At 45.9% G+C, this 22,530-nt stretch overlaps 2 long non-coding RNA genes across 2 annotated transcripts; both read right to left on the bottom strand.

Moving 5' to 3' along the window:
- Positions 1–8,575: 8,575 nt before the first annotated feature.
- On the bottom strand, positions 8,576–9,231 carry LOC115556120 (uncharacterized). The gene is made up of 2 exons (XR_003978940.1): positions 8,783–9,231; positions 8,576–8,683 (listed from the first exon to the last, which is right to left on the bottom strand). It is a non-coding gene; the product is annotated as an uncharacterized LOC115556120 (long non-coding RNA).
- A 4,131-nt stretch (positions 9,232–13,362) lies between these two features.
- Positions 13,363–14,018, bottom strand: LOC115556102 (uncharacterized). Its single transcript, XR_003978939.1, has 2 exons — positions 13,576–14,018; positions 13,363–13,470 (listed from the first exon to the last, which is right to left on the bottom strand). It is a non-coding gene; the product is annotated as an uncharacterized LOC115556102 (long non-coding RNA).
- Positions 14,019–22,530: the final 8,512 nt, after the last annotated feature.

Raw genomic sequence — 22,530 nt, 5'->3', positions numbered from 1 at the left:
TACCGTGATCTACTTCAAGCCCCCGGGCTTAGGCCCGGGGGCTCTCTGCGCCGTCTACCTATTGATCTCTGGCCTTCTCCAGCCCCTTGTGTGCTCAGGTAGAGACCGTCAAGTGGTAGAGACCGTCAAGTGGGCGTGGCCTAGTGGGCGTGGCCGGGGTGCCGTAATGGCTTCGGTTTCTTCGTATATATATATATATATATAAAGGTGCAGCTATCTGTGGCTGGGGCATCCTCCAATAAGGTCTTGCTCCCCTTGTGGCTATGTATAGTATTTACGGCTTATATGTTTGGTCTTGCTTCATTGGGTCTATGTGTGGGTAGCTTAGATTCTTAAAATACGTAACATGTCCTATAGTTCCCCATTTTATATTTCAGTCTTTGAATCCATCCATAGCACTCATTGTAGGATCCTGGCTCCTTGAGGCACGGGTGCTTCTGAATCAATGCCAGAGCAACATCAGAGAACTGGTCAATTGAGGGGTAGGCAACGTAGTGATAGATACTTTCAGCCAGCTTTTCAAGGACGTCGTTTAGGATTGCGTTGACTCTGAAAGGAGTTCCATCCGTGACGTACTTGTCATTTCCGTAAGCAAGGACAAGTTCTGTGTCATAAGCAAACCTTGGGATTTCGAATTCAGTTGGCCAGTGCTGGGAACGATGGCCATGCTCAGGTGAAGACAGAATGACGGTATCCTGAGAGGCAATGGAGCAACTGCTGCTGCTTCCCACTTCGGTATGGGCTGAGGAAGAAGGGTTGGAGATCTGTGATGCACTTCCAAAGGAACTGTCTAAATCTGTGAAGGTCAGAGTAACTGTGGGCGGTTCAACAATATGAACTTTAATTGTGTCCCTGTCTTTCAGTTCCCCAGTTGAATTCAATGAGAAGTATTCCTCACCAAAGTCAACGTCCTTGTAATGTAGAACAAAGTTCCCAGTGATGCCAAACGTCTCTCTTACAACAGCCTCCAGCTCGCCTACAGTTGCTGGAATTCCAAGTGGCAGGTCGAGTCTACGAATGTCAGATTCCTGAAGAATGACTCTCAGCTTCGCTCCCAGAGACGCTGTAGTATCTGTAAACAAATCCAAACCATTTCAATGTGAGTTACAGTAACACACAGCAACATTATTTGAACAGTACAATATCATGAGGGCAAGTTTTATATTCAATTTTTGTCATGTACTGTATACAGCAAAGTGCAAATTCGACATTACAGTTTTTTTTTTGTATTTTTGTATTTTTTTTAGTCCACAGGCTGCCATAGAAATCCCAGAAAACAAAGACGCTGAATAGGGAAACCATTCAAATGGGTGCCAGCTGCTGATTGTCCCCTAACTCATAACTATGTACATCTACATGAACACCTACTGTTAACATTTGTTAAACAGCGATCACTGATGTTAACAATTCTACATGCATGTGATGCGTTCTTTACACCAGGTGTTTGAGTATGGTTTGGTAATTTAAGTATGGTCACATTAATAAAGAAATCCATCTTGTCTTTGTGAAATCATTGTCCTATGTACAGAATGGTGTCTTGTCGGTAAAGCACAATGAGGAGTACGTTACCGTGTAATGCATAACTATTGTGTATGAACATAGTGCTTCAGGGTCACCATGGGCTTTCCTGCAACCATGTATGCTGCCAGTGGGATGATGTCAGACAACTCATTTGGTTCGATGACTTTAAGACTTCTTGAGTTTTCAAGCACGAAACTTCCAAGATGTTCAACATACCATGCATGCAGGCATTTCACAATGAAGCAAATCCTCCCACTTACGACAGCAATCGGAGTTAATTCTACAAAATCTGGCAGACCACCCGTGGAACAATGAGTCAAGATCATACCACTGGAGTAAGAAGTGCCGCTGTAGCACACTGTATTTGTTATTTCAAAAACGAACTCACCAGGAAATTTGGATTGCACCGCTTCCATGATGTCTTCTTTCAGCACACTCACATCTATGGTGGACAGTTTTGACACCTGAAAAGAAGGTTGAACAATTTTATTGCCATGAAATGCAGCCATTAATTGATGCTTTACAGCAAGAGATGACAAAATGTTGCGAAAGTTGTGAGTGTGCCTAACCACACGCTTAAAAAAGCTGTGCTTCGCTTCAAAGCGCATGGTCCACAAGAACACAAGTGGACCAAAAGCCTTTATTTGCTGAGGGTAGTGTTCTAGGAAATGATGCTTTGGAATAAGCCTTTGCTGGGGAAAAACTGTCAAAAATCTGTGTGTGTTCTGAAATCTTGCTGTCAAGAAAACAAAGAGTCAGATCCGTACGGACAGGAGAAAAGACAAGCTCAACTATCTCCTTCAGGTTCAAAATAATTTGCCATTTTGGTTCATTCTCTGGGATTCTCTCTCCAATTACTAGGGGAAGGAGGCGAAGTACAGCCCAATTCTCATGTGCATTTCCCCCAATGTTTTTTCTTGCAGCGAATGTTTGTGGAATTGGTTGCGGTGCATTTGTTTTGTCTGTCCATTTGTATGGATATTCTTTAATTGATGCATTCAATTCATCAAGTGTGAAATATTTGTCTTTAATTAATGCATTTAGACACAGAGCTATCTCTAAAGGCACAATACCTTCGAAAAGGTCATGCATGAGATCTGGTGGATATCCACACAAAACATCAAAATGTTTCAACTTTTCAGTTAAAGGACATGCCCTCTTTACCCCAAAACAGTGAGACTGACTTGCATCCTCCTGTACTGTTTTTAAGTGTTGCCTGTGCTCCAGTATAGTTCTAGGGCAAAATGCTCCGGTTCGTACTTCATTTACTTGAAACTCTGATCTGTCCCCAAGACAAAATCTGCAGACATGACTAGCTGAAAAGCTCTCCACCAAGCCTCCGATAGAGTGGGCACCCAAATTATCGGCGGCAACAGAAAAAACTGTACCTTTGATCTGTTTCCCTAAAGAGGGAATGTAAAGTCCCTCTTCCTCTAGGCTAACAAGATCTCTCAGAAGTGGCTGTAATACTGCTCTGTAGCCGTAACGCTTTATGTCCTCAGCCTTGCAAAGAATGGCCAGGTGAATTGATGTAAGTGAGGATCTGAGCAAAGGAGGGATATTAGCCAAAACCCAATATACTGCCGTTATTTTATGTTTTTTCCTCAAACTTCCAATTGGGTTGCAGATCTCGTAGTCGTCTACGAAAAGAATTAGGGATATTGCAGGATCATCTTCTGACAACAATGTATTGTTTTGGAAATTTGTACCATCACGATATGATTTATATTGAACTTCATGTCTGATGTATGTGTCCTCTGCTCCTGCCTGTGTGAACAGATCCTGGATTTCTTTTTTCTCAAATAGCTTACTTAATGTCTTCAGAATAGGCACATACTGGAAGCTACTTCCGTCTCTGGCATTGTGATAATATTCTACTGGTTCCACCATAGAAAAATGCCTCTTGAAATTTTTGTGTCTCTTGTAGGTTGTTGAAAGTGGGCCACCACTCCTTGTGGCTACTGACACTGAGTTGCGCTCACAAAGGCCTGCCACAATCTCTGATATAAATACATCACTAAGTTCACAATTGTGTTTCTCAAGACAAGACTTTAAAATGTATTTTAGAACAGGGCCTGCTGCTGATGAAGATATGAAGTGCATCTCTTCCACTAATTCATCGATACACCTTTGTGGAACCATGTATATGCTTTCCAACTTCAGCAGCAACTCAGATAAATATTTCTCAATTAAGTTAGGCAGATCTATTTCTTCAGGACAATCACACCCCCCTTCATGATCTTCCTCAACAGGATCATCTCCTACATTTAAAGGGTTCACATACCTCTGTACAAGTTCAGGCTTGAAATCGTCCAGAGAATGAGGAGTGTGTTTCCGGCTCCTGTGAGAAGCAAACGTTCCATAGATGTTACTTTTGAAATGGCAATTCTCAAAAACACAATCGACAGTCTCTTGTTTTTTTAAATGACGGCCAATATGCTCAAAGTACTGTCTTTCTGTGGAGATGGTGCTTAAAGGGCAACATGGGCATTTAAAAGACAAGATATCTGCCTGACGCACTGATGAACGGCTTGAATGGCTTCTTGAGAGATGGGTTTGCAGGCTGCCCCATGTTTTAAACGTGCAATAGCACTCCCAATGGAGGCAAGGAAAGTGTCCTTCATGACCATGCCTTAATCTATAATGTTTTAAAAGAGCCGTTTTCCTCGCGGTTTCGAATTTGCATGTTTTGCAAACCCAATTATTTAACCCCATTTTTACTCACTGCACCTTGTTCACCTGTGAGTTCATTGCGCCCCTATTCAAATGTTTAGCTAGCTAAGCTAGCTTGCTTACTCATGCAACTCAACACACGTCACAAAACAATTGCACACTACGTTTACATACGGCCTAACGGATATAGCCTATAGGCTACACATATAGCCTAACGGATCCAACGGATTCTATAACAGAACCAATTCTGCCCGCATACAACACCGAAACAGCACGACGTTTATACTCAAAACACAACCAATTCCACAAGGTATATACAGTAACCTGTTTTCTTGTGTGTGGTGTCCTCTTATTTCTGACTTATGTCCACGTTCTGCCCGCAACACCATCGGACACCATTGTGACTTCTGATAACGCGAATGAAAGATTGTGTTTCCTCCCGCCTTGTGTGCAAAGAAAGTTAAGGAACGTGTGTGAACAAGTTCCCGCCCTGAGACTGTCAGTACCAGTAGTTAACTTTTCAATGACTTTTCAATGACTATTGCAGCGTTCTGCGGCATGCATCATGGGACTACGCTATTAACAAGAAAGCAAGGCAGAACAACTTGTATGCGGTGTGGCATGGATAACTGCAAATCGGCAGTCCTTTATGGGTGAAGCAGGTGGTAGGCTAGTCATTTAGCAGCTACACTGTAAATCCTAACATTCAAATAGATAAGAAATAGTAAGTGGAGTTGACTTAGTTTTGACCAATCTGTAGAGAACACTCACTTTATTTGAGTTGGTAGTAATGCGGGAGCGAAAATGCAAACCAACTAAATCTCTCTAAGCCCAGGTCACTCACAAAACAGAGACAGAGTGTGAAGGATTTTTGAGTGTGAGACGAAAATATACGTGAATATTTAAACAAATACATCATCTGTGATTGGAGGTAAGCTGCGCACGCGCGATTCATTTGCAGGCAGTTCTTGCTCAGAGTGGTCACGGAGCAGCGTGGTCTGGCCGTTTCTTTTTGAGATCAGTAGCCGCGTTTACATGTGAGGGGAAAAACGGTCTGTCTAGTTACTGGACCAGATACAATGAGACGGAGAGGTAATAAAGTCTGTCGGCACGAGGACCTTGGATTTATTAAGTAAAGTGGCAACGGTTATACAGAGTCATAAAGCGTGAGAAATCGAATATGTCTAAGTCCCTAATCAGCGCTGATGGTTCGTCCAGAGCTTCGCCTCCGTGGAAGGTCTGCTTCAGAAGAAGGTCCAGAGTCCCTGTGTGATACAGTTTTATGCTGTATCCTCCTCTCGATGAGGTGTGTGCGTTTGAGGTGTGTGTGGTTCTGTGTGTTTTTGCTTGACCTTGGCTTCCAGGCCCTAGTATATCAACCCGGTCTCACGAAAAGTCGTGACACTGTCACGTTATTTAATCTATTGAAACGTGATCAGGATCACGTATTTTCAAAATTTTCGTGTTTTACAGCACAAATTTCAAACCCATGTATTTCAAGTCAATGATAACTAACAATATGACAGCTTTTGGCCACCCATTTCTACTTAAACTTGTCTGTGAACAATATGACAGCTTTAGGCCACCCGTTTCTACTTTCACCTTTGATTCTGAGAAATTGTGACAATTCACGGATATATTAAATGCAGGTGCGCTGTATGTCTTGATGTTTATTTTATCTAGCCATCTACTGTCTTGTTTTTGGTTATGTGAATGAAAGTCCGCGTCGACGCCTCGCAAGTCCAGTGTCGCGAGCGGACGTTGCCATGACATCTAGAAATCATATCGTATTTAATGGGTTGTCACTAATATTGATGTGTTGGGCCTGATTATAACTCTTGAATAATATTGTTTGCACCACGGCCGGAAATTTGTGCTTTAAAACACGAACATTTTGAAAATACGTGATCCTGATCACGTTTCAATAGATTAAATAACGTGACAGTGTCACGACTTTTCGTGAGACCGGGTTGAGTATATGCATGTGTATCCCTTGTGTTCCTCCTAACGGGGGAGAGCTTCGAAATGTCTCCTGTGTGATAAATTAAAACGGGGGAGCGCCCCCCCCGAAGTGTCTCCTGTGTGATAATTTAATGTGGCTCTCACATTCTTGAGGATGACTGGTGCATTGTCTGAGTGTCTACCATTTGCCTGCTTGGGAAATGGGGCCTTGGCTCTGGCCTTGACCTGACTATATTATCATGTTTGTGTTATGTGTTAAAAGTTGACTATATTGTAATGTGACTGCCATGTGATGTGCTCATCAGGCTAGGGTAGGAGTTAGCTATATTTGTAATGTACATGTGATGTACTCAGCAGGTTATTTTTCCCAACATATCCCCCTCAAGTCGTCGCAAGACGACTTTTACTTATTAGGGGTACGAGCACGTCACAGGCGGGGGGGGAGGGGGGTGTGGGTTGGGGCTCTTGGACAATGGTGCAGGGGGTCTATTCTATGTTCTCCAGCCAGATCAGGTCGGGCCCCTCTGGTGGTCCCTCGTCCAAACTCCCCGGTGTATACTCGATCCCCAGGTAAGCCTGGACGGCACCCGCTGCACCTGTAGTGCCCATCGCTCACTGGGCTCTCCATCCATCCCTGCCGAAATCTGATTGCATCATCCTTGGGTTGGTCGGCTTCGGGCGTGTCTGCATCTGGCTCCTCCTCTGGCCCTGGAACTTTGTGTTTCTCTTGCTGGAATTACAAACTTATGTACAACAGTTAGATGTTCAAACATATTTTCCTTAATTCTATTTCTAATTACTCTAATGGAAGTCCCTTTTGGGACCCTCGAATGTTAAGTGAAGGCATGGGTCGACCCTTAAGCATTTCATGCGGGGTTAGATGCGTTGTTCTGTTAGTTTCATGCGATAACTCATTAGTGTCAGTCGTAGTGCATTAGTCCTTTAATTTAGTACTCTAATTTAATTTTGTTAATCTTTGTCTTAAGCGTCCCATTCCTCTCTCCACCATACCTTGTGGTTTGAGGATTGTAGACACAGACTAGTCTTTGTTTGACATGCAGATGTTAAATCACTCGTTTGAGTGTTTTCTGAATAAACACTGCCCTATCGCCTGAGCTAATTTGTGACGGAATTCCAAACCTTGGCATGACTTCTCTAGTCAGAACCTTGATTACCGTAGCCGCACTTTGGTCTTCTGATGGGACTGCTTCTACCCATCTGTTGAACACTGTTTTTTCAAATATTTCACACTCATTTAGCTGGATGTCAATCATTGTTTGCAAGTATGGTGAAGAAAAACCTTGTTTTCAAAATTTTTCCTAATTCTCCTCAATACCTCCCCCCTTGCACAATGGTCAAAACCATGCGCATTAAATGATAAGCAAATCTAAGAACGCCGTTGGTGCAACCAACGTCGAAACGTCTAACCTTAACCATCAGCAAATTAAAGCCAATCTTTTGGGAAGGGAAATCGAACCAGTATGGGTGGGTTTACCATCAGCCGCCTGAAACCACGCTGTTCCAAAGTCATGCACTAATCCGAAAAACGTACATGTGTTAGTGGGCTTCTATACCACAAAGGTAAAATTAAATAAAACGCGACATGCCCCGTTCCAAGACCACCTCTGCTGCAAGAGCTGACATATCTGACTCCTGTTCCTCCTACACCCTACACCCCACCTAGCACTTCCTATGATTGTTGCAGCTCGTCACTTCATGATCAAGTGAGCCAGTGCCCACAGCGACTCTGCCAAGTAATCGTGACTGTGCCTGCCTTAGGTCGTCCCGGGTGTCAAGGTGGGATCTTACCCGTCGTTGGCTAACCAGCCTTCCATACTGGCTCGCTGCAGGATGCCGTACCTGGAAGATACAATCAATCCCCACCCATATGGTGGTATAGATCGCAAAGTGGAGGGATGGAGACAGAGTCTTCAGCCCCAACTGCCCTATGCAGCCAAGTGTGTGCGTAATGAATACACCTCAGGGAAACTATAAAACAAAAAGTCATTTATCAGAGTTAAAATTATTAAAGTGTTGCAGCAGCAGTAGTGGCATTTGAAAGGTAAACCCACTACTTCCGAATCCAAATTGACAACATAGCATGTAGGATCCCTTCCCAGCAGATGTAGCGCTAATCCACCTGTCATCCTTGACCAAAGAGATATACCCCATATTTTAATAGGTGTTGTCCTGCTTGTACAGTTTATCAATATTACGTTTTATTTTTTTATTATTATTCTCATCTTTATCATATCCATATTTATTCAATTATTCTTTCCTGTGTGAAAATAATATTAATCACTTAGTTAATAGCAACACCTTCTTTAGTCCAATTGCATTAGTTTAGCATCACTGTTGTCCTATTAAAGTATCTGTTATGGTTAAACGATGCTGAACCCAAGAGCAGACGGAGACGAAGTTGAGTTGAAGGAAAAAGGGTTTATTGAACGAGGCGAGGAGGCGGGTATTGGATGAGGTTGCCGGGGAAGGAGCGAAGCAGGCGAGCTGGAGTGAGGGATCCGGATAACTGCAGGCAGAGGAAAACAGAGTTGAGTCGTGGACAAAAAACTACAAAAAATGAGAGAGTGAGAGCGAGGTAACACAAATACTAGGCGTGTATCATTACCACAGTAGTGCGTAGTACGATCTGGCACCGACAGCAGGGAATCCAAGGGTTTATGAAGGGGAGTTGATTGGAGATGAAGACCAGGTGAGCATGATTGCAGAATAGGTCCAGGTGTGAAGTGAGACAGACAGGAGGAGTGGCAGACCCAGGAGGTGGAAAAAACACAGCAAACTGCTGTGAACACAACAGTACCCTCCCCTCAACGGACACTCTAGGCGGCCTAGGCCTCTCTGGGTGAGCCAGATGGAAGTCACGGATGAGGGAGAGGTCGAGGATGAGACCCCGCGAAACCCAGCTCCTTTCCTCAGGCCCATAACCCTCCCAATCCACGAGGTACTGATACCCCCTGCCCCGACGACGAATGTCCAGCAACCGCCGGACGGTGTAAGCAGGGTGGTCGTCAATCAAACGGGGAGGAGGGGGGGGAATGGCCGGGGGGGAGAGGGGGCAGACGGAGACTGGCTTAAGGCGTGAGACATGGAAGGTGGGGTGAACGCGCATGGCTGGAGGCAGCTTGAGTGTGACAGCTGAGGGTTGATGACCGAAACAATAGGGAAAGGGCCACAAAACGAGGGGTAACTTCTTGGAGCCAGTCTGTAAGGGGAGATCCTTGGAGGACAACCACACCTGTTGACCCACCCGATAGGCAGGAGCAGGAGCCCGGTGGCGGTCGGCAATGCGCCGGTTCTGCTCAGCGGAGCGCAGCAGAGCGGAGCGTGCGTCCCTCCATATCTTGCGGCAACGGCGGAGATGGTGTTGAACCGAGGGGACGGAGATGTCATCCTCCTGGGCGGGAAACAAGGGTGGCTGGTACCCCAGGGAACATTCGAATGGGGACATGCCGGTGGCCGCACAGGCCATGGAATTGTGGGCATACTCGATCCAGGAGAGATGGTCGCTCCACGCAGAGGGGTTGCGCGCAGCCACACAACGAAGTGCGGTTCCTAGGTCCTGGTTAGCTCTCTCAGCCTGCCCATTAGTCTGTGGTTGGTATCCAGAAGACAGGCTGACAGAGGCTCCAAGCGCTCGGCAGAAGGCCTTCCAAACCTGGGAGATGAATTGGGGACCACGGTCGGAGACGAGGTCAGTGGGAATCCCGTGGAGGCGGACGACATGCTGCACCAGCAGCTGGGCAGTCTCAGTGGCAGTTGGGAGCTTGGGAAGGGCAATGAAGTGAACTGCCTTCGAAAATCTGTCAACAACAGTTAGTATAACAGTTTGGCCCTTAGAAGGAGGAAGGCCAGTCACAAAGTCAAGGCCGATGTGAGACCAGGGCCGACCAGGAACAGGAAGGGGACGTAACAAACCAGCAGGAGCTTGATGGGAAGACTTGGCCTGAGCACAAACCGTGCAGGCAAGCACGAACGCCCGGGTGTCAGCGTCCATCGCTGGCCACCAAAAATTCCTCTTCAGGAGGGACAGGGTGCGGACCACACCAGGATGACAGGCAAAGCGCGATGTGTGGCCCCACACCAGGACTTGGGAGCGAACCGCACTGGGGACGAAGAGACGGTTAGGAGGACCGTTACCCGGATCTGGTTCAGCGACTTGGGCCTCCCGGATGAGGGACTCGATCTCCCAGGTGACGGCAGCGATCTTGAAGCTGGAAGGAGAGAGGATAGTGTCAGGGAGGGCTGGTGCGTTCTCAGTGTTAAACTGACGAGAGAGGGCGTCAGGTTTGACGTTACGAGAACCGGGACGGTAGGTGAGGGTGAAATTAAAGCGCCCAAAAAACAGGGACCAACGGGCTTGGCGGGAATTAAGGCGCTTCACTGTCTGGATGTAGGACAAGTTCTTGTGGTCGGTCCAAACCACGAACGGTTGTTCTGCCCCCTCAAGCCAATGTCGCCATTCCTCCAACGCCAGTTTCACAGCCAGCAGCTCTCTGTTACCCACATCATAGTTGCGCTCAGCAGGTACAAGCCGGCGAGAGAAGAACGCGCAGGGATGAATCTTCTCGTCAGAGGCAGAGCGCTGGGACAGGACCGCCCCCACCCCCGTGTCAGACGCATCGACCTCCACGATGAATTGCCTGGAGGGGTCAGGTTGGATGAGAATGGGGGCAGACGAGAAAAGTCTTTTGAGGTCAGAGAAGGCAGTCTCCGCCCCAGGTGTCCAGGCAAACGGGAGGGCAGGAGAGGTGAGACGAGTGAGAGGGGCTGCAACCCTGCTGTAATTACGGATGAACCTCCGGTAGAAATTTGCAAACCCAAGAAACTGCTGCAGTTTCTTGCGAGAATTGGGAATGGGCCAGTCTGTCACAGCACTGACCTTCTCAGGACAGGTCCTCACTTGTCCGCTCTCTATGATGAACCCAAGGAAGGATACAGAGGTGACACTGAACTCGCACTTCTCGGCCTTCACAAATAGTTTGTTCTCCAACAGCCGCTGAAGAACTTGTCGGACGTGCTGGCAGTGCTCCTCCTGGTTGCGAGAAAAAATAAGTGTGTCGTCTATATAGACAAAAACTGAGCGGTTGAGAAAATCCCGGAGGACGTCGTTTACAAGGTTCTGGAACACGGCAGGGGCATTAGTGAGACCGAAGGGCATGACAAGGTATTCAAAGTGGCCGAGGGGGGTGTTAAAAGCAGTCTTCCACTCATCCCCTTCACGGATACGCACCAGGTGGTAGGCATTGCGTAGGTCCAATTTCGAGAAGACTGTAGCGCCCTGCAGTGGCTCGAATGCGGAACTGATGAGGGGTAGGGCATACTTGTTCTTGATTGTGATGTTGTTGAGTCCCCTGAAGTCGATGCATGGACGAAGAGACTTGTCCTTCTTGGAGACAAAAAAGAACCCTGCACCAACAGGAGAAGAGGAGGGTCTTATGATGCCGGCCGAAAGGGACTCCTTGATGTACTTCTCCATGGCCTCCCTCTCAGGACGGGACAAATTATACAGGCGACTACTGGCCAAAGGGGCGCCGGGGAGGAGATCAATGGGGCAGTCATAGGGGCGATGAGGAGGCAGGGTGAGCGCACGACACTTGCTAAACACCTCTCCTAGGTCATGATAGGTTGGGGGAACCAAGGAGAGGTCGGGGGGTACATGGGGCGAGGAAACACCTCCCCCTGCTGGAGACAGGGCAGACTGAAGGCAGGTGGAATGACAGAAAGTGCTCCAATTCACCACCTTGCCCGAAGACCAGTCGCAATGGGGGTTGTGCCGCTTGAGCCAGGGATGACCCAGGACCAGGGAAGTAAGGGGAGACCGGATGACATGAAACTGAAGTGTTTCATGGTGATTACCAGAAACAATTAATTCAAGGGGCTTAGTACGATGAGTAATAAGGGCCAGGTGGCGGCCATCTAAGGCGTTAGCATTTAGGGGAGAGGGTAACTGTTCAAAAAATGATGCCAACCTGAGATGCGAAACCGGCGTCGATGAAATTCTCATCCGCTCCCGAATCCACAAGGACCGATACTGGAAGGGAACGACCGAGGAACAGAAGAGTAGCATCCAGCAGCGGGCGTGAAGAGAGAGGAACGGGGACGGACGGGGCGTGGCTCAGCAGGGCCCCGAGTCTCACTGCTGAGCCCGGTCTTTTGGCAGTGACGGACAGGTGGAGATGAGATGCCCGGGCAGGGCACAGTACAGACACACTCCGGTCCTAATCCGATGAAGCCGCTCCGCTTGGGTGAGACGAGTGCGCCCCAGCTGCATGGGCTCCTCTTCAGTGACAGCACGTGTCACGGGGGCAGGGAGAGCAGCTCTCGGGAAGTGTGGAAGACGTGAAGTAGCGAGTACCGTGGGCACGGAACTGCCTGTCCTCTCCCTACACCGCTCACGTAGGCGATTATCCAGCCGAATGGAAAGGGAGATCAGTTCGTCGAGAGTGTCGGCCTCCTCCCTGGTAGCCAGCTCATCCTTAATAGACTCACAGAGACCAGAAACAAAAAGCCCACGTAAAGACTTGTCGTTCCAGCCCGACCTGGCTGCATATTTCCTGAACTCGACGGAAAACTCGGCTACGCTACGGGAGCCCTGACGCAAGGAAATTAGCCGCTTGGCAACGTCCCCTCCCTCCACTGGGGTGATCAAAAGCTTCCTCATTTCAGCTACAAAAAGGCCAAAGTTCTCATTAACTGGGGAATCACTTTCCCATAAAGCTGAAGCCCATGCTAAAGCATTGCCCTTAAGTGACCCGATAACAAAAGCGATCTTAGCTCTTTCAGTGGGGTAGCTGAGGGGCTGCTGACTGAAAACTAAGGAGCACTGGATCAAAAAAGCTCTGCACGTACCCATGTCCCCAGCGTAGCGCTCAGGGGCAGGAATGAGAGGCTCACGAGCCCGTGGCAGGTGTGCCGAGAGAGTGGGGTCAGGCGGAGGCGCCACAGGCAGTGGAGGCAAAGTGGCGGGGGGAACCAGCAAGTCCAATTGTGCGCCCATCTGTGTGACACGGGTAGCGAGACTCTTAAAGGCTTCCATAGCTTCCCGGAGGGCGTTGCTGTGCTCAGCAACCAGAGCGCCCTGGGCGGCGAGAGCTCCACGGATGCTGTCAATGTCCGCTGGGTCCATCTTGGCCAGATCGTTCTGTTATGGTTAAACGATGCTGAACCCAAGAGCAGACGGAGACGAAGTTGAGTTGAAGGAAAAAGGGTTTATTGAACGAGGCGAGGAGGCGGGTATTGGATGAGGTTGCCGGGGAAGGAGCGAAGCAGGCGAGCTGGAGTGAGGGATCCGGATAACTGCAGGCAGAGGAAAACAGAGTTGAGTCGTGGACAAAAAACTACAAAAAACGAGAGAGTGAGAGCGAGGTAACACAAATACTAGAGCCAGGCGTGTATCATTACCACAGTAGTGCGTAGTACGATCTGGCACCGACAGCAGGGAATCCAAGGGTTTATGAAGGGGAGTTGATTGGAGATGAAGACCAGGTGAGCATGATTGCAGAATAGGTCCAGGTGTGAAGTGAGACAGACAGGAGGAGTGGCAGACCCAGGAGGTGGAAAAAACACAGCAAACTGCTGTGAACACAACAGTATCAACGTTATTGTCCTTATAACCTCCTCATGAACTTCGATGTTCATCATCATGAATGATAACTGTTGTCCTAGGAAGACAAAAAACAAAACTAAAACTAAACAAATTAGCCATAATGTGAATATCCACTGTGTGTCTCCCTGTGACTCTCTCCCTCCTTCAGGAGAACACGCTCTCTCTCCCTCCTCAGTACGGGGTGCTGTTTGGTGCAAGACAACAGATAAGGGTGGAATGTGGCTTCTCTCTCTCTCTGCGTGTCTCCCTCCCACGTTGGGTGCGGCCATAACGCCTTGAGAGCGCGCGTGCTCCGGGGGCTGGGTGTGGGAGAAACCAGTGGTAGTTCCTTTTCTCGGCCAGCAGAGGGGTTGTTCAGGTGAAACCTATGGACAGAGACTACAGAGAACTTCAAACATGGCAGACGGGGAACTACAAATTTATCAAAGCCTGAAAACTCAACAGAGCTCTACCTGTATTCCTTGGATATGTGGAATTTTATGGCGTATGGCCACCACACGCTTTCAGTTGAACACACTCTCTATTTCCTTTCTCTGTACTGTGTGTTAGTGTGTCTCTCTGTACTGCCTTAATGGTGTAGGTCGACAAATGGGGGTGAAATGTGTTCTCTCTCTTATTCTTCCTCTCTCCCCTTAGGGTCAAGGAGCACCTAGGACTGTTAAAAGATAAGCCTGGAATGCAACATCCTGAACTCCCCATCATGGAACAAGGCCTAATAACTATCTCTCACACACAAAAAGATCCTTCTGTCCCTTCATTCACAAATAACTTTTCACTTTATTATAAATAACTTAATACTGCTCCCCTTTCCAAATTTCTATATACACAAAACTACGAAGCTGACCACCGAAATTGGTACAGGCCTCGTCAGGCCGAACCAAAACACCCTCACAGGTTCTAACTTCCATACAATTCTAGGGAAGGGAACTACAACATGAGGTGGAGTAGAGGACTTCAAATATGATGGACGGGGACCTCAAATGGGAGGACTACACATATGGGAAAGGGGATTACACTCTGGGCCTGAAAACTATACAGAGTCCCTTCTCGTGGTCCTGAAACAACCGTTCATTGTTAGAAAAACACGCACTCTATCGCTACCTCCAACTGACTAGAGGGAAAATGGTCCCTCTCGATCGTCCTCCGACTTTAGCTCTCCTTGCTATCTCTCCTTGCTATCTCTCTCACAAACGCACATTCACACTGACTTCACACACGGCTCCTCTCATTCTGTCTCTCTCTCTCACGCGCATACACACACTGTCTCTCTGGTCGTGAAGGTGGGGGTGAGAGGTCTCTGCTATCCCTAGTCTGCGTCAGTTCAGGTGTCTGTCCCCGCATATGCAATGAATATATGGCCAAGAAATCGTTGTGCTTCTTCGGGCACCTCCGTTTCACTTATCAAGGGCGGCGAGCCTTAGGCCTCGAGGGTGTTCTTTCACCACGCAACGAGCCTAGTTTATCTTATTCTCATTTACCTTTTTCCTCTGGGTGCCACTCATGCTCCAGGCATACCGTTTCCTCTGCAAAGGGACTCTAACCCTGATAAAGGACTCTAACCTTCTTACCACAAATAATTATTTAATACACAAACAAAGAAGGGGACTCTAACCCTCTTAAGACACCGGTGGGGACCCTAACCCTCTTAAGACGCCGGTGGGGACCCTAACCCTCTTTAAGACGCCGGTGGGGACCCTAACCCTCTTTAAAACGCCGGTGGGGACCCTAACCCTCTTTAAAACGCCGGTGGGGACCCTAACCCTATTTAAAACGCCGGTGGGGACCCTAACCCTCTTTACAACGCCGGTGGGGACCCTAACCCTCTTTAAAACGCCGGTGGGGACCCTAACCCTCTTTAAAACGCCGGTTTATTTATTACACATCCATTACTTGGCCATCGGTAGTCTTGTATCACTATGCCCGATTCTTATAGGCCCTATGGTCTCGTGGGTATTCCTTCACCATGCAACGAGCCGATATTCGATGTGTCACGCGTTCAGGGTCTATCGGGTTTATGGGGAAATGCTGGGATGCAGTCCTATTCGTCCCCACGAGATATCCCGTAGCGAACCGCTCTCACAGTCTCACCTCCTAATGTGGTTCCTATATAACTATGCAGAGTTTGGATTTTATCAACAGGTTCTGCCTACCTTTTGTTGGGCGTACGCGAGGTGAGACTGCAGGAATCGGTCCGGTGCTCCGGGGTCCCGAGGTCGTGCCGCTCTCCGTCTCTCGTTTCCCAATTGCGATTCAATTCGACGAAAGATCACGTCGGGGTCACCAAATTGAGGGGAAAAACGGTCTGTCTAGTTACTGGACCAGATAAAATGAGACGGAGAGGTAATAAAGTCTGTCGGCACGAGGACCTTGGATTTATTAAGTAAAGTGGCAACGGTTATACAGAGTCATAAAGCGTGAGAAATCGAATATGTCTAAGTCCCTAATCAGCGCTGATGGTTCGTCCAGAGCTTCGCCTCCGTGGAAGGTCTGCTTCAGAAGAAGGTCCTGAGTCCCTGTGTGATACAGTCTTATGCTGTATCCTCCTCTCGATGAGGTGTGTGCGTTTGAGGTGTGTGTGGTTCTGTGTGTTTTTGCTTGACCTTGGCTTCCAGGCCCTAGTATATGCATGTGTATCCCTTGTGTTCCTCCTAACGGGGGAGAGCTTCGAAATGTCTCCTGTGTGATAAATTAAAACGGGGGAGCGCCCCCCCCGAAGTGTCTCCTGTGTGATAATTTAATGTGGCTCTCACGTTCTTGAGGATGACTGGTGCATTGTCTGAGTGTCTACCATTTGCCTGCTTGGGAAATGGGGCCTTGGCTCTGGCCTTGACCTGACTATATTATCATGTTTGTGTTATGTGTTAAAAGTTGACTATATTGTAATGTGACTGCCATGTGATGTGCTCATCAGGCTAGGGTAGGAGTTAGCTATATTTGTAATGTACATGTGATGTACTCAGCAGGTTATTTTTCCCATCACATGGCAGATCTATGCCGCATAGATTTCTATGCGGCATAGATCTGTTCCTAAAATGTGTTTTCCGAATGTACTGTATACATGGCAGTAACAAAAGTGTCCGTTATGTCTCTCGCGCACACCTGACACGTCTCTGGACCGGCGGCGACATAATGGATGTCTTATCACTATCGGGGATTTTAAATTTGATTTTAATGAAAGCACAGCAGGAGAGAGCTTTTCTCTGCCTGCTCCGTCAATTTCTCGTCAGATCTTTATATTTACCCTATGCTCCGCCGCAAACAAGAGGAAGTTGGATGCGAGTCCGCAGCCAAGACTGGTGGGAGAGAGTGGTCTTACGGGAATTTAGTGACCAGGAATCCTCGAAGGTCCAATTGCGCACTACTGCAGCTGCCATCTCTCTAAGTTAAGAAGTATTTTAACGTTGAGCCTGCAAAAGTACTAGTAGTAGCCTACTCATTTACAGTTTTACGGACGCCTCATTAATAAACACCCATGTCCCGTCGCTTAGCAACCGGACACGCTTACCGGACTACTTTTACGGAGTGATAACAAAGACGTGAATCAGGCAATAAATCCACTTTCCTTGACAGCGGTGAAGTTCGGTGTGCTTAAAAGTACCGACGGAGCTCAGTGGACTACTGCGGCTGCTCTAAGTTAAACCCCAATCTATGCGGACTAAGTGTATAAATGGCGATTTAAAACGGACTACACCACCTATTCTATTCGGCATAGAATCTATGCCGAACAGATAATTGTATTCCGAATGAGGCGTATACATGACCATTTTCTATGCCGCATAGAAATCTATGCGGCATAGATGTGTCCATGTAAACGCGGCTACTTGGGTCTGGCTGGGACTGTGGGTTGCTAGCTAGTCTGGCCGCGTAGGCGCTGTGTGAGTGGAGAAGAGACTGAGCTCTGTGTGGTTTTACATGGATACCGAATATTCCCCAAACTTCTCCAGTTAAAACAAAAGTAATGTTGGTCTATGTTCAGGTTTAGCTAAGAATGTATAATGGCCCATAAACCTCCATTAAATTTCCAATGCTTAATTAGGACGACCAAAAATCAAACATATGCAAACACTAGCTAGCCTGCTAATGCTAACAAATGATATATCGCTATGTGTTCTAGCCTACGAGCCAGTCTACAGACGGTGACACAAAACGTTTGAAGACACACGATAGCTACAAGTCACCTTTAATAACTCCAAATTAGCAAAGAGTCATAATTTGGAAGATGCCATCTAGCCAAAATGAATTCAAACATTTCAAATGGCCAAACTAACGGGCAAGCTAACTTGTAAGACTATAGATAGCTATAATCCATCTTTTCAAATGTTCAAATTAGCTAGGGCAAGCTGTAACGTTAATTTCACTAGCTCTGTTAATTTCACAGATGTAGTGTCATGTGACAACGAACTTTATGCAGTATGTGCTGTGGTTTGATAGCTGTTGCTTTAAAATTAAAAATAGGCTACTTTGTACGTACCTTTGCTCAATGTGCTTCTCTCCGTGGTGGTCTGGAATAGACATGTACTATGCTGCTTGATTTAGGATCAAGTGTCACCGCCGCCATCTCAGTCCCTCAGCTTGCTTGGTCACCAGATTTTCAAGTTTCACCAACTTAATACTTATTCATTGTCAGGTTAAATCAAGACTGTTTGTTGAAAATACATACATTATTAAGCTGAGACAGATTTCTATTTTTTCAGTTTGAAAAACATATCAAAATAAGTTGACAACTCAATAATACATGTTCATGCAACAAACTTAATTTTATTATGGCAAAAATGTTCTTCACTTTAAGTTTTACCCACTAACCTCATGAATCATTTTTTAGAGTGTAATAACACATGTTGAAGTTGAATGATAATGAATGAATTTATTCTTTATTCTGCCTTAGTATTTATTTATTTATTTGCAGTGTGTGTGTGTGTGTGTGTGTGTGTATAACACGCTATTTTATGTTGAAATGCGACATAATCCAGTGTTCACGAAAACGTACACTGTCAACGTATGCTTTTGGCGACTGGGTTGGCTCTCAGATATACGTGTTTCTAACAAGATGATATCATTAAAAGTTACAAAAAGTAACGGTTTAATAACACAAACGCAGGAAACACGTGAGTTTCTAGTTTAGCGAAAGCAGCGTCCCTAACAACCTGACGTTGTTGAAACATGCGAGCGAGCCGATAAAATCTTCCTAATAACTATAAAACTAAAGATCAGACACAATCACTGACTGAAGATTATGCAAGTAAAAAGTATATTTCTCGCTAGAAATGTTATTAGAAACACGTTTAACGGTGAATCGGTCCTAAAATATTGCATTTCCCATTCAGATAATAAAGATTAATAAAGATCATACACATTCACTGGCTGAAGATTATTCAAGGAAAAAGTACATTTCTCGCTGGAAATGTCATTAGAAACACGTTTAATGGTGAATCTGTCCTAAAATATTGCATTTCCCATTCAGTTAATGCTGGGTTTTGCGTATCATATGCACGCGAAATGGACGTATCCGCCCTCCACAGTAGTTAATGCTGGGTTTTGCGTATCATATGCACGCGAAATGGTCATTTGGCGTATGTACTGCACACATTTTGAAAGTGTCAAACCGTGCGATCTGTACGCATATTGGTGAGACTGGGTGGCCAAAAGCTGTCATATTCTTAGTTATCACAAACAATTTTTAACAATAAATGTTCTGTACGGAGCTCCTTAAGGGACAATAGGGAGAACGCTCCCGGACAGAACCTTAGATGGAAGTCGTGCTTAGTGACAAATCACGACAAATACTTCCAATTGATATGCATGAGTTTGAAAATTGTGCTTCAAACATTTAGAAAATACGTGTACCTGATTCCACGTTTCAATAGATTAAATAACGTGACAGTGTCACCTATTTTCGTGAGCCCGGGATGCCTGTACGCTGGCCATTATCGCCCGATAATGGCCGGCGTTCTATACATTATCCCTTACATAACCAGCAATGACAATGGTTTTATACCCATGATTTAAACGGCATGCGAGCTGCTGGTTTCAGTAACATCATATCAACCATGTTATTATAATTATGTGGAGACGAATGAAATATTGTTCGTCATAACTATCAAACCAAACATCCCTCACATTCGCCGAACAACGATTATGAAAGTAAAATGCACATTTCTCGCTAAAAATGTTTACATAAACACTTTTAATGGTGTAACTATGCTAAAATATCATATTTTCCACCCAGAATAAAAAGTATGTCCGCCATTTTCACAGAAAGATATCCTAAAAACTATCCAATAGGAAAGATGCTCACAGCGTATATTAGAGACATAGTGAGGCACCCCCCATGCCGTCGGCAGAAGACGCCGAAGGGTACCTTTCCCGTCACCGACCGACGGCAAAGGGTACCTTTCCTGTCAGTCACCGACGCTAAAGTGCCTTTGCCAACAGTCGGTATTTGACGTTCTCGGAGTGAGACTGTGTTGGCTGTAGATGCAGTGGGTAGGCTAATTTTGCTGACAGCAGGCATGTTTGCTGTTTTCGACAGTAGATGCCAGTGCTGCAATGTAATGTTTCTTCATTAATCAGAACTTGACTTTAGGAACATGGCTTTATTGTTGTAACTCGTGTGCTAGTAACTCAAGCATGGCTTATCATCGTCTTATTCTAATAACGCATATATCTAGTAAGTATACAATTGGTTACAGGTGCCGCCACCTAGTGGTTGGTGGTAGTCTTTATCTTAATATTAATTGTGTACTCATATCATTACACTGCAAGACACTACAAAAGGTGGTAGATGTGGTTGGATAAGTACAGTACAAAACAGATGAAACAAAGCTGCTGGACTTTATTTTATTTTGAATGAATGAATCTATTTATCCGTCCGTCATTATCTATCTGTCTATCCGTATGTAATGGTTGTGTTTATGTTCATCTTAATGCATGATTACACATGATAAAAAAAATAAAAAATTCAACTGACTTAGTTCAACTGAATTCCCCCCAAATTATTGCATTAACATGCCGCAAGTGTCCTTCAATGTATTCTAATGGTCTGCTTGGATGGTCCAAGTGTAGTTTGAAAAGTGCACCACCTGCCGGCGACTTTCATTGGTTACTGCTGCAAGTTTGTCTCGCCCCCGCCCTCATACGGATACAAATCACTTTTGCTACACATGTACCACCTAGACGTGTTGCAAAACTACCTGCAAAAGCACCCAAAGCTGAGACTTGCAGGAGCAGATTCGAGCAGTTGTAGCGATGGACTTGTTGGACTTGCTCATTAAAATGCTGAATCAACATAGAGTCCTATATCATTTTATTTGTGAGGCAGTTCACATTTGGGTTTCGAATGCACACATTTTGGGCATGTTCTCTCAGATTATGAAACACGGGTGTGTGAATGTGTTTTGCACCAACTGCGCTGCAATGATTGTAGCAAAAGTATAAATTGCATGACTCTTTGAAGTTGTGATGCACAGGATAGGATTTGTGCACCTGTAACACAGACTTTTGAACTCGTAGACCCTATTTAGTGTTTACAATGGTAGAAAAATATATTTAATAATATTTACGACTTCAGATATACTTTTACACATGTGTGACTTTAGAGTACACGCAAAATAAATATTTAAAAATTGTAAATACATTTCTAGCAAATTAACATTATTACACGGCTCTTCTCAATGCTGTAGACTGCTCCATTCACTTGCATGGGCCTTCCAACGTTCAGCTGTCAATTATTTTTGTTTATGCTCCATTCACTTGCATGGGCATGATCACACCAGAAGCGAATTGAGCGACCAAATCGCCGGAAGTCATTCACTTTCTATGGGCAAGAGCGACCAAAGCGACCAACGCTACCAGCGGCCAAAGTTGAGCGACCAGAGCGTCAAAACAAGGTTGAAAACTTTTTAACATTATGCAAATGACTATGACGCGCTTCAAGGGCCAAACACTGACAGCCAATCGGAATGTAGACGCTCTTCGCTTGCGTGGATCCCAGGGAACACCGGCAGGCACTTTGGTTCCTATATACCTACCTTTATTCACTCGCTGAACAAAATGTCGGCTGAAGTATTAATCGCGGCTGTAACTGGGCACCCGGTGTTGTACGACCCAACCCTTTTTCAGTTCAGAGATCGAAACGCCATAGTGGTTTCGATACCAAGTGATGATAAGCGGGAGTATTCATACATCTAGAACGTTCGTATTTAAGCGGGAATCATTTTCATTTGCTCTCCATGCCACCAATCTAACCAAACAATCGCGTGTAGCATGCTTTCAACAAAACCAAAAAAGTTTTTGAAATCGTCACATAAACAAAATCGACAAGACGAGGGATAAATGACAAGGGATATATCTCTTGTCTTTTATCCCTCTATTCCCCACTATTCACGGAGCCTGAGGTGAATAATTGTTAATTAAATAGTCTAGATAGATAGATAGCCTAGTCAAGTCTTTATTAATACCAAACGACACAAATCGTCGGGAATCCATTTAGGTGGTTCGGCCCACACAGGACAGTAGCCTACAAGACCACACAGAACAAGTCTGACTGGACAAACACACAATACATCACATTAAAACTAGACACGCGCTGATAGATAGATAGATAGACAGATAGGCCTAGATAGATAGATATATGTTCCATTATTTGCCTTGCAGAGCCAACCAGTCCTGTGCACGTATGCAAATTAGTCATGTGCGCCAATGTCTATTTGTTTTGAGTGCGACGAATGAGTGCAGATCATGATTTGCAGATG

The sequence above is a fragment of the Gadus morhua genome, chromosome 12 (genome assembly GCF_902167405.1).
Source record: "Gadus morhua chromosome 12, gadMor3.0, whole genome shotgun sequence".
Lineage (NCBI taxonomy): Eukaryota > Metazoa > Chordata > Actinopteri > Gadiformes > Gadidae > Gadus > Gadus morhua.
The sequence above is the reverse complement of the archived record's forward strand: the minus strand, read 5'-3'. Positions and strand labels throughout refer to the sequence as shown.